At 41.9% G+C, this 14,248-nt stretch overlaps 1 protein-coding gene across 1 annotated transcript in view; it reads left to right on the forward strand.

Annotated features, from left to right (window-relative positions):
* ENOX1 (ecto-NOX disulfide-thiol exchanger 1) overlaps positions 1 to 14,248 on the forward strand; it is a gene marked incomplete at its 3' end in the record, with an annotated part of 494,647 nt that overhangs the window by 89,572 nt on the left and 390,827 nt on the right. Inside the window, 1 exon segment of the mRNA XM_080917124.1 lies at positions 1,210 to 1,274.

Here is a 14,248-nt window from a genome sequence, read left to right on the forward strand (position 1 = left end):
GAATTTGATTGGCTACTGGGTGTGTGCACATATCCACTGTCCACAGGCAGTGTCAAGACAAAGCAGTCTGGTCCCCTATTGGGTGTGTCTTACAAGCAGCACCAGAATTCTGACGTACAACATATTTTACTGATACTGAAAATTCTGAACATTAGTTCTCAGTTTTTATGTGTGGACATTGCAGAAATATGGGAACTGAATGCCTATTTTCATACTTAGAGACTGGGAAATACTTTCTGTTGCTGTATCTTTTTCAAAAGACCACACATGTCACTATTAGTTCTGTTGGAACCCCCTCCCCGCCCCCAGTTTCTTTGCAGGGAGCCTTGGAAGAAGCTGGGTTTGTTGTTACAGTCGAGGTCTTGTTTTCTATAATGGGCACTTGTTTAAACAAAGAACTACTTATCAGGGGAAATGATAACTGTGATAAATTGCCATGGCTTTCATGTTTCCTTGCTGTTTTCTGTTGCTGCTAAATCAGTCTGAACAAAATGGAACTGTGCGTCTTTCCAGCGGAGCCTCTGTCCCCCACTGGTTATGTGAACGTTTCCCCTCTTCTCGGACCCTGTTCATTTGTTCTACATCCCAGGCATTAATCCTCCGTTTGTTCCTTACTGTTTACACATACTCCAGGCAGATTCCACTCCACATCCTTCCAGGCTTCACTCCATTTGCCTTTCTTCCTTTGCACGTGGTATTCAAAACAGCTGCCACAGAAATGTTCCCATCCCCTGCACAGAAGTCCCACACACAGGACAATTAATGTCCCCAAGAGCTACCATGCTTGATTGGCAAGCATCAAATGGCACACCACAGTGCCAAAAGGTGCTGTGGAGTTATGTTCACACACACCTTTTGTGTTTCCCACCCATTGTCACAGAGACTAATGACAAAGGAACGTTTACACCGTCTTCTGGCTGTCAGGCCCCGGCCAGCCTCTCCTAACTTTCCACTTAATGCCAGTGCGGATCCAGGGAAAGACAAAGCAGTGTAGGTGAAGAATGAGACTGAAAGGCTTTTGTGGTGTTCCTAGAGGAATCTACTCGATGACAAGGCTGGAAGAACTGAAGTGACAATGACTGTCACCAGCTAACACCGGTTTTCTGTACAGCCGAGAAGCCAGCCAGCTCCTGTGGCCAGTGCTTTTTAGAATGCCTGGAATCTGTGTCTGTCTTCTGTCCAGTGACTTTCATTTTACTCTCTTTGTAGACTGTGACTCCAGACCCTGGCACCCTGGTTTGGTGAGTGGTGGTGGAAGGAAGAACAGACCTCATGTGAGTAACTGAACGCTGAGGGAGTCTCCTAATCTTGGTTCTGGCTTTTCTTGGCTTTTGTTTTGTTTTGATTTTTATTTGTTTATTTTTGATGAATGTTTGGGGTGCACAGATATGCAGAGACAGGTGGTGGGAGGACCCTTCACTTCAGTAACTTACTTAATCTACGATGAATGACAGCTAACCACAAAGTACGGAGACCACAGCAATGAGCAAGAGGACACACGTGCCACTTAGCCACCTACACGTGCAATTCTCTGCCAGGTCAAGACTAGATCACACACTCCCGGGATGGTGACATGGGGTGGGTAGTATCATGAGTGTTCATTGAAAACATTTAAAATAAAATATAGAATTCGAATGTGAAAACAAGCTCAGAGTATATAGTAATAAAACATAACATACAAATACTGTACTGGTTTTATTTTGAAGGTAATACTTGGTTCCCGTGTGGACCGGGCTCTGGTTCCCTGGATAATGTGCAGATGGGACTTTGTACAAAGCCCTTTTCTGTCTTTCTACACACTCACGCTCCCATTTTGGTTCCCAGTATTCTGGTACTTTGTGAATTAAAGGCACACACAAGGGACCCAAGGTGCCAGGGAGGCAAGTTCACCCGTGATCTAGTTGGGAAAGGTGACAGGCTTATCTGACTTTCTCTTCCCGAGGAAGGAAGGATTCTGAGGTTCACTGGTTGGATGCCGAGGGTGTGGAAGTTTGCCTCTACCCACAGGTTCTCCTAGAGTGGCCTTTTCCACCCCGAAACACAGCGCTTTGCTGGCAGGAGGTGCAGTCTGGACTCCAGCACTGTGCTCTAGGAGAAAACAAAGTAAGACCTGTGTAAGAGGCTATGCCCTGTGCGGTGGTCAGTGAGACTGGTAACAGTGTAGAGACTTTCTGTCCTCACTCGGAAGAATGGTTAAATGTGCAGTGTCGTCACAGCAGTTAAAGACAAGCGTCTTAAGACCATTTAACAGATGGGCAAACACATTTCCATAAGTGATAAAGCAAAGTTCCCCCAATGATAGTTATGATATGAACCCATTTTATAAAGAAAAAAAAATTTCTGGGGAAGAACCTGGAGCCACATCCCCTTCAGTGGACCAATGGTGACAGTTGGATGAAACCTGAAGTGACGGTTTAGAATGGCGTGCAGAGTAGCATTTGTGTGTGTTTGTTATTGTCCTGCAAGTAATTCTAGGATATTTCATCCATGTGTGCACACAGCTCTTTAGCACTGCAGTGAAAGCTCACACCCAGCCATCCTTTGACTCTGTGCACACGTGTCTTCTCATAAAGCTGGGCCTTCAGGTTTCGATTAAACAGAAACGGAAGCTTCCGGGGAGGCAGGATGGACTGTGGGCTGCTTTGACTGGGGCGAGTGTGCTTTCATCACATTTATTAATACAGTAGAACATCCTACTTGTACTAGGGTTGTTCCTGTCTTGCTCACTGAATGCTGTGTATGCACCAATGCTGAACGTCTTATGGAGGGACAAGGCACTCCGGCCTGAGGAGCTGAGACGTGATCTAGAGAAGGAGCAAAGCGGAGGCGGGCAGACTCTGCTGGCTGTTGTCTGTCCAGGGTCTCACACTAACTTCGGGGGCCTCTGAGGAAGATGCCCATCGTAGCCGAACACTTACAGCTTCTTTGAGCTAATATCAGCTCTGCACCGCCCACCCGTCCATTCAGATACAAAAGTGACAAAGACAAACAGGGAGGCTTGGGAGTAATGCCAGTAAAATGTGACAAGAGTAAAGAATTCCCTACAACTCTAATCCAGCATGATGTAGATAGAGTTAATTAAAAGAAGACAGCAGGGGTCAGAATCAAATTCCCCTCTTAGAACAAACAGTTGGTAGCGTGGATTTTTTGTGAGCGAGGGTGACTCTGAAAAGCTCACTAGCAGCTTTCAAATTAAATAAATGGGGCAACTAATCAAAGAAGGAACTGTCTACTAGACACTCACTTAGACACTCAATTACCTTTTATTTATGCTCCGTTTTTCTGTAAGAATTTCTTAAATTGACTGTGAAGTAGCTGACGCGCAGCCTTTATAACCTGGACAAACGTAAGCGGCGGCGTGTGGCCTTTTACTGTGGAGACCGTTAGCACGTAGTGACGTCGAGTCTGCAGAAATGAACTGGTTCAATAGAAATGTAAAGGCCAATGTAGTGCGTCCGTGAAAATCAATTAGGTAACAACTATCAGAATTAAAACCTTTATTTCCGGGTTATTATAGATGGGCCTACACTGTGGGCCATTACAAACCGTTATCGACCAAAGAAATGAGCACTGGAAAGCCGGAGAACAGAAGGGATGCTCTTCGGTACTGGAGGATTACCTGATGGTGCATTCCCAGTGATCTGGCTCTGCCATTGATGCCAAAGACCTTTGCCTCATCCAGGGTCATAAACCCTCCACTTGGGAAAGCCAGTTAACCTGAACGGAATCAACCCACAACCTGCACCAAGAAGTTATAATTGAGCAACAAAAGCAACATTTAAGACTTTTTGAACAGAGTAAAAGAAAATCAGCAGGAGCATAGTGCGCTGCCCACCAGAAAGGAGGGGAAGCAAGGGGAAGTGGTACCCTGTGACACAAAGATGCTCAGAAAGGAGTCAGAAAGAAGCAACAATGCTGAGCCAGCAATATAACCGTCAGCAGTGAAGATGAGCAAGAGCCGACCCGGCTAAAGACACAGCTTGAGAAAGTTCTCTCTGAACATGAAAGAGACAGAGAGGACATCAGGCAATGTTGATGGGACTGCATCATGTCTGCCTAAGAAGGTGTAGGAAGCTGTTGAGAATATTTTACATGAGAATGCAGAAATACCAAGATGAATACATTTTTTTGGACTTCACTAAGGTTGGAAAAATGTGACCAATAAGACTGTATCTGTTATATTCACATATGCATGATATCCAGAGTACGCACAAGAAATCCTGCAAGGGAAAACACTAAAACAACGTGGAATTCTACATTCCTAACCCACTTATACAATAGAAAACACATATACAATAAAAAAAAGAGTTGTAAAAAAATAAGATGCTAAACTTACAACCAAAGGACAGTAGTAGTTAGTAGTTAAGACATCAAGTGTCAGGTAGACTCTAAAACTGGCAAATGTGTGTACTACAGGAATTGTGCCAGTGCCTGCACCTGCAGCCGACCAGACTGCAAGCATCCACATAGCAGTTCACTACTGTCTACGACTCTAGTTCCAGGAATCTGAACTGAAAGTTGTCCACTGACTTTCATGGAAATGAGCCATACATGTAATGAAGATACATACATGCAGAAAAACAGTCATACACATAAAAGTGAATATTTTTTAAAAAGAAATACTGTGTATTTATATCTATATCTATTTCTATATCTATATCTGTATCTATTTTTATATCTATCTCTATCTCTATCTCTGTCTCTATCTATATCTATATCCATATCCATTTCTATCTCTATCTCCATCTCCATCTCCATATCTATATCTATATCTATTTCTGTATCTGTATCTGTATCTGTATCTATATCTATATCTATTTCCATATCTATATCTATATTTTTATATCTATATCTATATCCATATCTATTTCTATATCTATATCTGTATCTATCTATATCTATATCTATTTCCATATCTATATCTATATTTCAATAGGTATATGTATATGTATATCTATATCTATATTTCTATCTATCTATATCCATATCTATTTCTATATCCATATCTATATCTATTTCTATATCTATATCTGTATCTATATCTATACCTATTTCCATATCTATATCTATATTTATATATATTTCTATATCTATATCTACATCTACAGCTACATCTCTATCTCTATCTCTATCTCTATATCTATTTCTATATCTATATCTATATCTACATCTACATATCTATATCTCTATCTATATCTCTATCTATATCTATATCTATCTAGATATATCTAGATGTAGATGTAGATTTATGCCCAGCATACTTTGCAGGCAGGATACTAGCGTAGATCAAATTGTTCATAGCTGGGTTTGTGTTTATGTATCTCTTTCAGTACCATGGAAAGTGCCTTCTTAAGCTAGCATATAGGGGTGAAGGCTCCAGGTTCTAGGGGGATTCCTGGGGGACCCTTTAGCCAACAACTCAGTTAGATGCAACACATTCCAGGTCCTGGAATGTCATTTGGTGACAAGAGATTTCCAGGTGGGGCTCTGTCTCTCCATTATTTGGTGATTTCATTTAGTATACATGAGTGACTTTAAAAATTCCTGGGCCTTTCTCTGTTTAGAATTTTCTCTCTCTTTAAAACAATTATTACATTTTAACATACTGGTGTGTGTGTATGTGTGTGTGTGTGTGTGTGTGTGTGTGTCTGTCTGTGTGTGTCTGTGTGTGTGTGTCTGTGTGTGTCTCTGTGTGTGTCTGTGTGTGTCTGTGTGTGTCTGTGTGTGTGTGTGTGTGTCTGTGTGTGTGTCTGTGTGTGTGTCTGTGTGTGTGTGTGTCTGTGTGTGTGTGTGTATGTGTGTGTGTCTGTGTCTGTGTGTGTCTGTGTGTGTGTGTGTCTGTGTGTGTCTGTGTGTGTCTGTGTGTGTGTGTGTGTGTCTGTGTGTGTGTCTGTGTGTGTGTCTGTGTGTGTGTGTGTCTGTGTGTGTGTGTGTATGTGTGTGTGTCTGTGTCTGTGTGTGTCTGTGTGTGTGTGTGTCTGTGTGTGTCTGTGTGTGTCTGTGTGTGTGTACATGTTCGGCATTGCAGATGTGAAGGTCAGAGGATAGTATTCAAGAGTCAGGATTCTCCTTTGACCACATGGGGCCTGGGCCATAAGCTCAGGTGCTCTTAACTGCTGAGGCATCTCACTGCCCCCTCCCCCACTGAGTAATTGTTTTTCTAGATTATGTGCTTCTAGGAATCTATCTTTTTCCTAACATTGCCGTCTTCATTTGTGTATAATAGCCTCTTGACATTTAATTTCAGTAGCTTCCCTTGTGATGCCTTTCTTTTGATGTTGCATGGTCTTCTTTTCTCAGTTCATCTAGGTCATTGGTTCTCAACCTGTGGCTTGTGACTCCTTCGGGAGAGGTCACATATAGATATCCTGCATATCAGATATTTACATTATGATTCATAAGGGTAGCAAAATTTTACTTATAAGGTTGCAATGAAATAATTTTATGGTTGGAGGTCACCACAATATACAGAACTATTTTTAAAGTGCCACAGCATTAGAAAGATTGAGAACCAGTGATCCAGATAAAGATTTGTTAATTCTGTTGAACTTCTCAAAAAGTACTTTTACTTTGTTTTAAAAATATCATCATTGGGAGATAATATACACACAGGTAATTGAGGATAATTTGCTCAAATTTATAAGCATATATGTGCAAAGTTGTGCAACAATTATAACAATCTAATTTTCGAACATGTCAGCAACAGGATGGTACTGTCCTATTGACCCATTGACCTGCTGACCTACTGACATACTGGCTATCTTTCACAGTGTTTGGAGGTGATACCAAGGGAGAAAATGAATTATCAATCTAACCCAGCTGTGAGTCCTGCTACCTCTAATAGCAGCCACCCAGTAAAACATGCCACTGGTGCAACAGTGCCATCAACATTAGGAGAGTGACCTTCTAATGGATCTAAGTCCTGTTCCCCAAGGTGAAACCCATATCTGAGCCAAGAACTTGTGACACTAATAGAGAATGTAGTACTGTTCTGATTCATGGGTATCTTTTTTTTTTTTTTTTTTTTTTTTTTTTTTTTTTTTTTTTTGCAATCAGCATGAGGGTTTATTTGATCAAACAACACAGGTACCTGCAGGCACACAGTCTCTCGGAGGACTTGCGCCTCATGGGTATCTTTTAAAACTGAATTCTAATGACTCCTTATTCCCATAGACTAATGCCTCTCTCAGCTTTTACTAGACAACTTTTTGTTTGCAGTAGATGGTGCTTAACACAGAGACCTACAATTCTCTGACCAAACAGAAATAGAGAATGTAGAATGCTTAACTCTCAATGGGACGTCTGTGTCACACACTTCCTTCCAAGGCTCAGGGAACATAAAGAGTCCTGGAGGCAGCGGATAAATACAAAGAAGCAGTATTTTCTGGACACATCAGGACAGCTGCAAATGGGAACTTACAGTGGTTGTTACAGCACGCCCAAGCCCTCTGTAATCTCAAGCCAGACCAAGTCCTAGTACGGAGAACAGTGGGCATGGAGTACCAGCCTGGCAGGAGAGCCCATTTTCTTTAAGAGTTTTGCTTTGGTAATTCAGCCATATCCAGAGAGTGTCATACTTCTACAAATACGTGGGCAGCACAAATGGAACTTGATAGATGGAACAAACTGGAACAGAAGGAATGACACAGAAGTTTGGGGGCTGGGAAGGGATGGTGGAGTGAACTTGACCGAAGCAGTGTACCACATTTTCAAAGAAGTGCTACGAATATTTAACATACTTATTTTATTTTCGTTTGTGAGTCTGCTTGACAATGTGTGCATTGAAAATGTGTGTGGATACCCTGGGAGGCCAGATGAGTGCATCAGAACCACCGTTCACACTGATTGTGAGCTACTGTCATAGGCTGAAGGAAACCAACTCTGGTCCTCGCAAGAGCTGCAAACACTCTTGACCATCTCTTCAGAACCAAAATCAATTTTTACTTGCTTAGACACATAGGTTCAGTATGAGGTAGGTTTATTCATGGTGTTGTAGAGCTAAGCATAAGTGAATGACATGTTTCTTGCATCCTGTTTATGAAACCTAGTTCTATAGTATGGTAGACAGCACAGCATTGAAATCTCCGTGAGAAAAGCACTGAGAAGATGGTGCATACAGCTTCAGTAAAGCTACCTCACACTGAACCTATGTATCTAAACAATTACAATTGGTTTCAGTTCTGAGGAGATGGCTGGATGGTTGGAGCGTTTGCTGTGCTTGCTCTAATAATTAAATGACCAAAGCTTTTATATAAATTTGATCCAAGGAGATGGATCAATTTTAAAGTATACATTACAATTAGTTTCTGGATAACAGCTTTCTCAAGAGACATAACATCTGTCCTCGCTTTAAAAAAATTCTCAAAATTGTATTTCTAAACCTTTTGGAAAACACAATCACAACCTTCTTTTTGTAGTTAACAGCCTTCTGTTGTTGTTGATAGCAGTTGTTCATGCTGCCGACCGTGTTATTTCTGTTCACTTAAACCTGTGTCTGTGCGTCTGCCTGTGGGTAGCAGTCCAGTTCCATTACCAAGTCTCTATGTTCATGTGTGTGATCTTAGAAATTGAGCCCAGGACATTATGCATGGTAGAAAGGCACAGGCCTCTGCCCCTGAAATACACCCACAGCTATTCCACATTCTCTACCCGGGGTGGAGGTGCTTTTGGTGTAAATCTGTGATTTCATTGCTAAAATTCTTACCTGTCAGATGTCTGGTCTCTCTTAAGAATTTCATAAAGTCATTGTTTCTGATGGCTGAGTAGTACTCCATTGTGTAAATGTACCACAATTTTTGTATCCATTCATCTACTGAAAGACATCTGGGTTCTTTCCAGGTTCTGGCTATTATAAATAGGGCTGCTATGAACATTGTGGTACATGTGTCTTTGTTGTATGTTGGAGCGTCTCTGGGGTATATGCCCAGAAGCTCCACCTGCTTGTTAAGAACATCTTATCAAAGGAACTCTGCCTGTCCTTCCCGATGTCTACAGACCAGCTGCTAGAGCAGTCAAATGGCTTTCATATGGCTTCCTTTCCACATCAGCCCTGCTCATGACGTGCCTTTCTAAGAACTCTCTGATATCATAGCACTGGTAATCATATGTAAAGAGAACCATGAATGCTCAGATGTGAAAGAGTTCAAAAACACTGCAGAGTTAGCAAGGAAACAGGGGTGTGGGGTGGGGAGCATTCTGAATGTGCTGCCAGACAGTTGGGAAGACACGGGAAGTGCAGGCAGTGTGTTCATCACCCAGTGTTGACAGGGTGGCAGGTGACGTACTGCAGGAACTCATGAAGAAGCATGAAGTACCAGGCCAGGGGTGAGCCTGAACCTCTAGACAGATTTCCCAAACTGTACATGTCCACCCTATAGTTGCTAACACCATTATGTAGTATGGTTTTGCCCAAGAAGCATTGTTGAATACTTTGGAACAGCTTGCTCTGTTAAATAAGTTGAATTACATTATGTGACATGTTTGTACTGGCTGTTTTTTTTTTTTTGTTTTTTTTTTTTTTTTTTTTTTTTGTCAACTTGACACAAGCTGCAGTTATCACAGAGAAAGGAGCCTCCCTTGAGGAAATGCCTCCATGAGATCCAGCTGTAAGGCATTTTCTCAACTAGTGATCAAGGGGGGAAGGCCCAGCCCATTGTGGGTGGAGCCATCCCTGGGCTGGTAGACCTGGGTTCTATAAGAAAGCAGGCTGAGCAAGCCAGGGGAAGCAAGCCAGTAAGTGACATCCCTTCATGGCCTTTGCATCAGCTCCTGCTTCCTGACCTGCTTGGGTTCCAGTCCTGACTTCCTTTGGTGATGAACAGCAATATGGAAGTATAAGCTCAATAAACCCTTTCCTCCCCAACTTGCTTCTTGGTCATGATGTTTGTTTAGGAATTTGTTTTTTTATCTGAAGTGGGTAAACAAAAATTGCTGACTTAAAATATTTAAACTGTAAGAAGTGTGTTTCTAATAAGTTTGAGGAGTCAGCTGTACTTCATGGAGTGACATAGGTCTTCATAGTCATCTAAGTAGCTCTTGGTGGGGAAGGACAGAGAGAGAGACAAAGAGACAGAGACAGAAATAACATGGTTTTTTACTTGATTTCTCTTATTTTGAAGTAAATCTGAAATGGCAATTATATGCAGACATCCAGAGAGCCGGAATTAGATGTATGACAGATGCATATTTGCAATATTCTTGCTTCAAACCCTTCACACATGTCAGGCATTTAACATTAAACATTTACACTTAAGGAATACTCTAAGCATTATGACTCGATACCTGACAGATGGATTTATGATTCTGTGTGTACTTGCGTGTGTGTGTGTGTGTGTGTGTGTGTGTGTGTGTGTGCGCGCGCGTGTGTGTGAACCAGAGTCAGGTAGAACATGAGGTGTTTCCTGGGCATCTTGTGCTGGAGTAGTACTGGTCACAATGGAAAAATGGGTACCTTCTAACTTGTTTCCCATGTATTTTACCCCAACATTTGTCAATCAAAATTTAGTAACGCTCTCTCAGGGTGCAGCATACTTACTGGACTGTTTCTATAGGGTATTTGTATTCTATAGGAAATTTCTATTCTATAGGGTATTTCTGTATGTGTTTGACACTCGCTGTCTGCATGGACCTCTGCTGAGTGTTTTGCACAGTCCTGCAACAGCTTTACCATCATCCACGTTCAAGTTTTCTCACTTTGACAGCTCACCCTACACGGAATCCACATGCTCACTGGTATTTTATACTGGTTTGGTTTTTGGCAATGAAGGATTTATTTTTTATATCTACACTGGGAAATTATTGCTTTGTTTTCTAACAATTTGTCTGTTCTAGTAAATACTAAATGAAAATTGAATAATAAGTTTATGGACTTGTGGGAAATATTTTAATTTGAAAGGCTAAGAGGGGAAAAATTGTTATGTTTTGTAACTTTGCAGTTTCATCTTTGTGAGCTGCCTTTGCCCTCCTATGATTAGCTAATGCTAATCCACAATGCAAAAATTAAAATAAACAAGCAAAATGAAAAGACCTAAGAAAGTAAACACAATAATTAATCACCGTGTGAATAACTCTGTGTTCTTAAAGGAAAATAAAAATTCTCTATATTCACTTGGTGTAGAATGTATCACAGTGTCAGTTTGAAATGGTACCAAACCTTCATTCTTATGGGCCTGTTGGGATTCAAGCTCCCTGAGACAAATTTACTTGTCTGTGGGATGTGTTTGTATGAGAGGAATGCATGCGTTTGAGGAGGGGTGGGAAGCAGGGAAGGACGGTGAGGGGACAAATATAAACACACACAGTTGGATGCACAGGAAAAGTACCCACATGCATGTGGTCAGCAGGTTCCTTGTTTGGAAGAGCTACAGCCTATTCACCATGTGCAAAATGCTGGGGAAACACTGCAGGAACGCCAGGGATGCTTTGACTTTACAATGACACATCGGAGGTGATGTCTGGACAGTTCCCGGTTGGTCAGAGCAGATGGTTGATACCATGTGCTGAGAACAGGCACTTGCAATTCCCAATATTTGGAAATCTGCCATGTTCATTTGAAATAGATGAAAATGTTAACAGAATTTTTTACAAACTCATGAGAGGCTAAAACAATTTAACGCCGTGGAAGATTAGAATTTATTTTCTGATAAAACAGCTCTACAAATAATATTTGAAGTTTAGACAAATTGATGTAAGTCTTCCCTGAAGGTATAGGCAGTGTGCATGGTGCTGCGTCTAAAAGTGGAGGGACTAACGCTTTTCCGACTTTAGTAATGGTCCCTTTCAGAGTTTGTGTTGTTGTACCTTATGTTAATTCTTATGCCATAACAAAACAATAGTCACCCATTTCCAATGCAGCTATGACTGTGTTCAAGTGAGTAAAAGAAAATGGCAAGGTCTGTGTTAGAAATAAGAGTGATTCTTTTTTTTCCCTTTTCTTTTTTATTTTTTATTGGTTTTTTTAAATTTACATTTCAAATGTTATCTTCCTTCCTGCTTTTCCCTCTCCCCTCTCCCTTCCCAGCCTCTCAGGAGACAGTTTTATCAGGCTCCTGCCAGTAAGCACTACTTGGCATCAGCAATAGTCTGGGTTTGGTGGCTGTATATGGGATGGATCCCCAGGTGAGGCAGTCTCTGGATGATCTTTCCTGAGTCTCAATTGCAGGTGTGAGGTTGCATGGAGTAGGTCAGCAGGTGTGACCCGTGCTGTACTCCATGACTGCTTTGCCATTCCTATTTGAGTCTTAGTCTATGTGCTCTGGACAGGAGCCAAGAGGACAACATCAGGTTGGTGCTGATTCAGTCTCTAGAAAGACAAAGACATCTATCTATGACGTAACTCAGACTCAGCTTTGTTCATTGTGCTCAGAACTCAACTATTTACAAAAATATAAATGAAGACCCAATATCTGTTTTATTCCATTTGAACCAGTAGATAGAACTTATAAACACAATACAAGATATATGAAAGGTATTTTATTCTGGTTTTGTGTGTGCCCCACCCATGTGTGTGTGTGTGTGTGTGTGTGTGTGTGTGTTTATGCATGTGTGTGTGTACATGTGTGTTTATATATGCTTTACTGGTAGGTGTGTGTATACCTGTATATATGTAGCCCAGAGATTGATATTAAAAAGAATCCTTCATTCCTGCCCGTTATTTATTGAGGTAGATTCTTTCAGTCAAGCCCAGAGCTCACCGACATGGCTAGTCCACCCAGCCAGCGTGCTCAGCTTCCTCAGGCTCTGCCTTTAGAATTATTTCCCTGCCACCCTGCATTTGCATGAGCTCTGGCCCTCATGCTTGTACAGGAAGCACTTTAACCGCTGAGTGATCTCCCCAGCCAATAAAGGGGCTCTAAGATACCATCATGCAGTTACCAATGAGTTACTTAGGTAAAGACAAGTCTAATGAATATCTCATGCAGAGATGCAAGGGAGGAAAAATACTTTCATTCGTAGAGTCACGAATAGAAAGTAACCTATTGTGATCTGCAGGTTTGCTGGCCATGAAGGTGAGCAGTATCTATCCATATCAACCTGATCATAAAACGGCCCAGAAGATGGGAAAGCGTCCAGTGAAAGAATGGCCTATAGTTTGCAGGGACTAGACCTCCTGCACTGAGTGCCTGCTTCGTGGCAGGCTGTCCATGGGGCATTTTATAGACACTGTGAAAAGAGAACAAAGAAAGATAGATAACAGGATGGTGGGCTGAGAGGAGATTAGAAAAAGAATGCAAGTGATGCTGAGTTTTGTGTGGTGAATGGGAGGTGGGCGGCTCACTTCCATGTTAGCTAAAACACCTCCAGGATTTCTGGGGTTTCGGGAGAGGAGGGCTTCCGGGGTTGTGCTTGTGCACAGTGTGTGAGTCCTGAGGCCGGTCTGTAGTTCACGTGTGGGATGAGGGAGGAGAAGGAAAGCTGGACATTAGGAGTATGTCTGTCTATCCATCATTCTCCCACTTGTGTAATTCAACAAGCAGACAGTGGTGCTCAGCGCACTTCTAAACATAGCAGCTGGACCTCAGAGAATGTTCATATGATGTCACCAGGTCACCAGAGCCCTTAGTGAAGGTCTACACTGGCAACATACACTCTGGAAGGGTGTTCATCTTGCTATTAAATCACTGGCATGGTGGGAGAATAAATCATTAGTAATTATTGTCTCTTTGACATCTAGGAACATTTAATATCATATATATCATTTTGTATCCCATATATATGTGATATACAAAGTTTATATGTGTTTGTGATCTTTGGCATATAGATTGTAACAGGAATGACTTAAATTTCCTGTTGGCCATATTGTGTGATATCTAGACTCCTCCCTATCAGAAATGTCACATTGTGTCCTTGATCTTACCCATCATCCACCCTCAAAAGGAGATGGCTCTTTCACGTATTGAATTAGGAAATCAGATGCTGAGGCGGAAATTGTAGCTCAGTAATGAAGCTGCTCCCTTAGTGCACAGGACCCTGGGTTCTATCCGTACCAACACACGTACATGCACACACACACACACACACACACACACACACACACACACACACACGCACACACACGCACACACCTCAGTTAATGAGATGCCTTCAATACTGAAGAGGGTATGTTTAGAAAAGGGGTCCCTGCCCCTGACTTTCGTGGATGGTCACAGCCCGTGCCTGACTTGGTTACCCCTAATCCTTCTGTACTACCCCGTGCTTAAGCTGAGATATGGCAAATTGACACAAGATTGACCCTCCATAGGCCTTCCTT

This window comes from Micromys minutus (assembly GCF_963924665.1).
Source record: "Micromys minutus genome assembly, chromosome: 5".
NCBI lineage: Eukaryota > Metazoa > Chordata > Mammalia > Rodentia > Muridae > Micromys > Micromys minutus.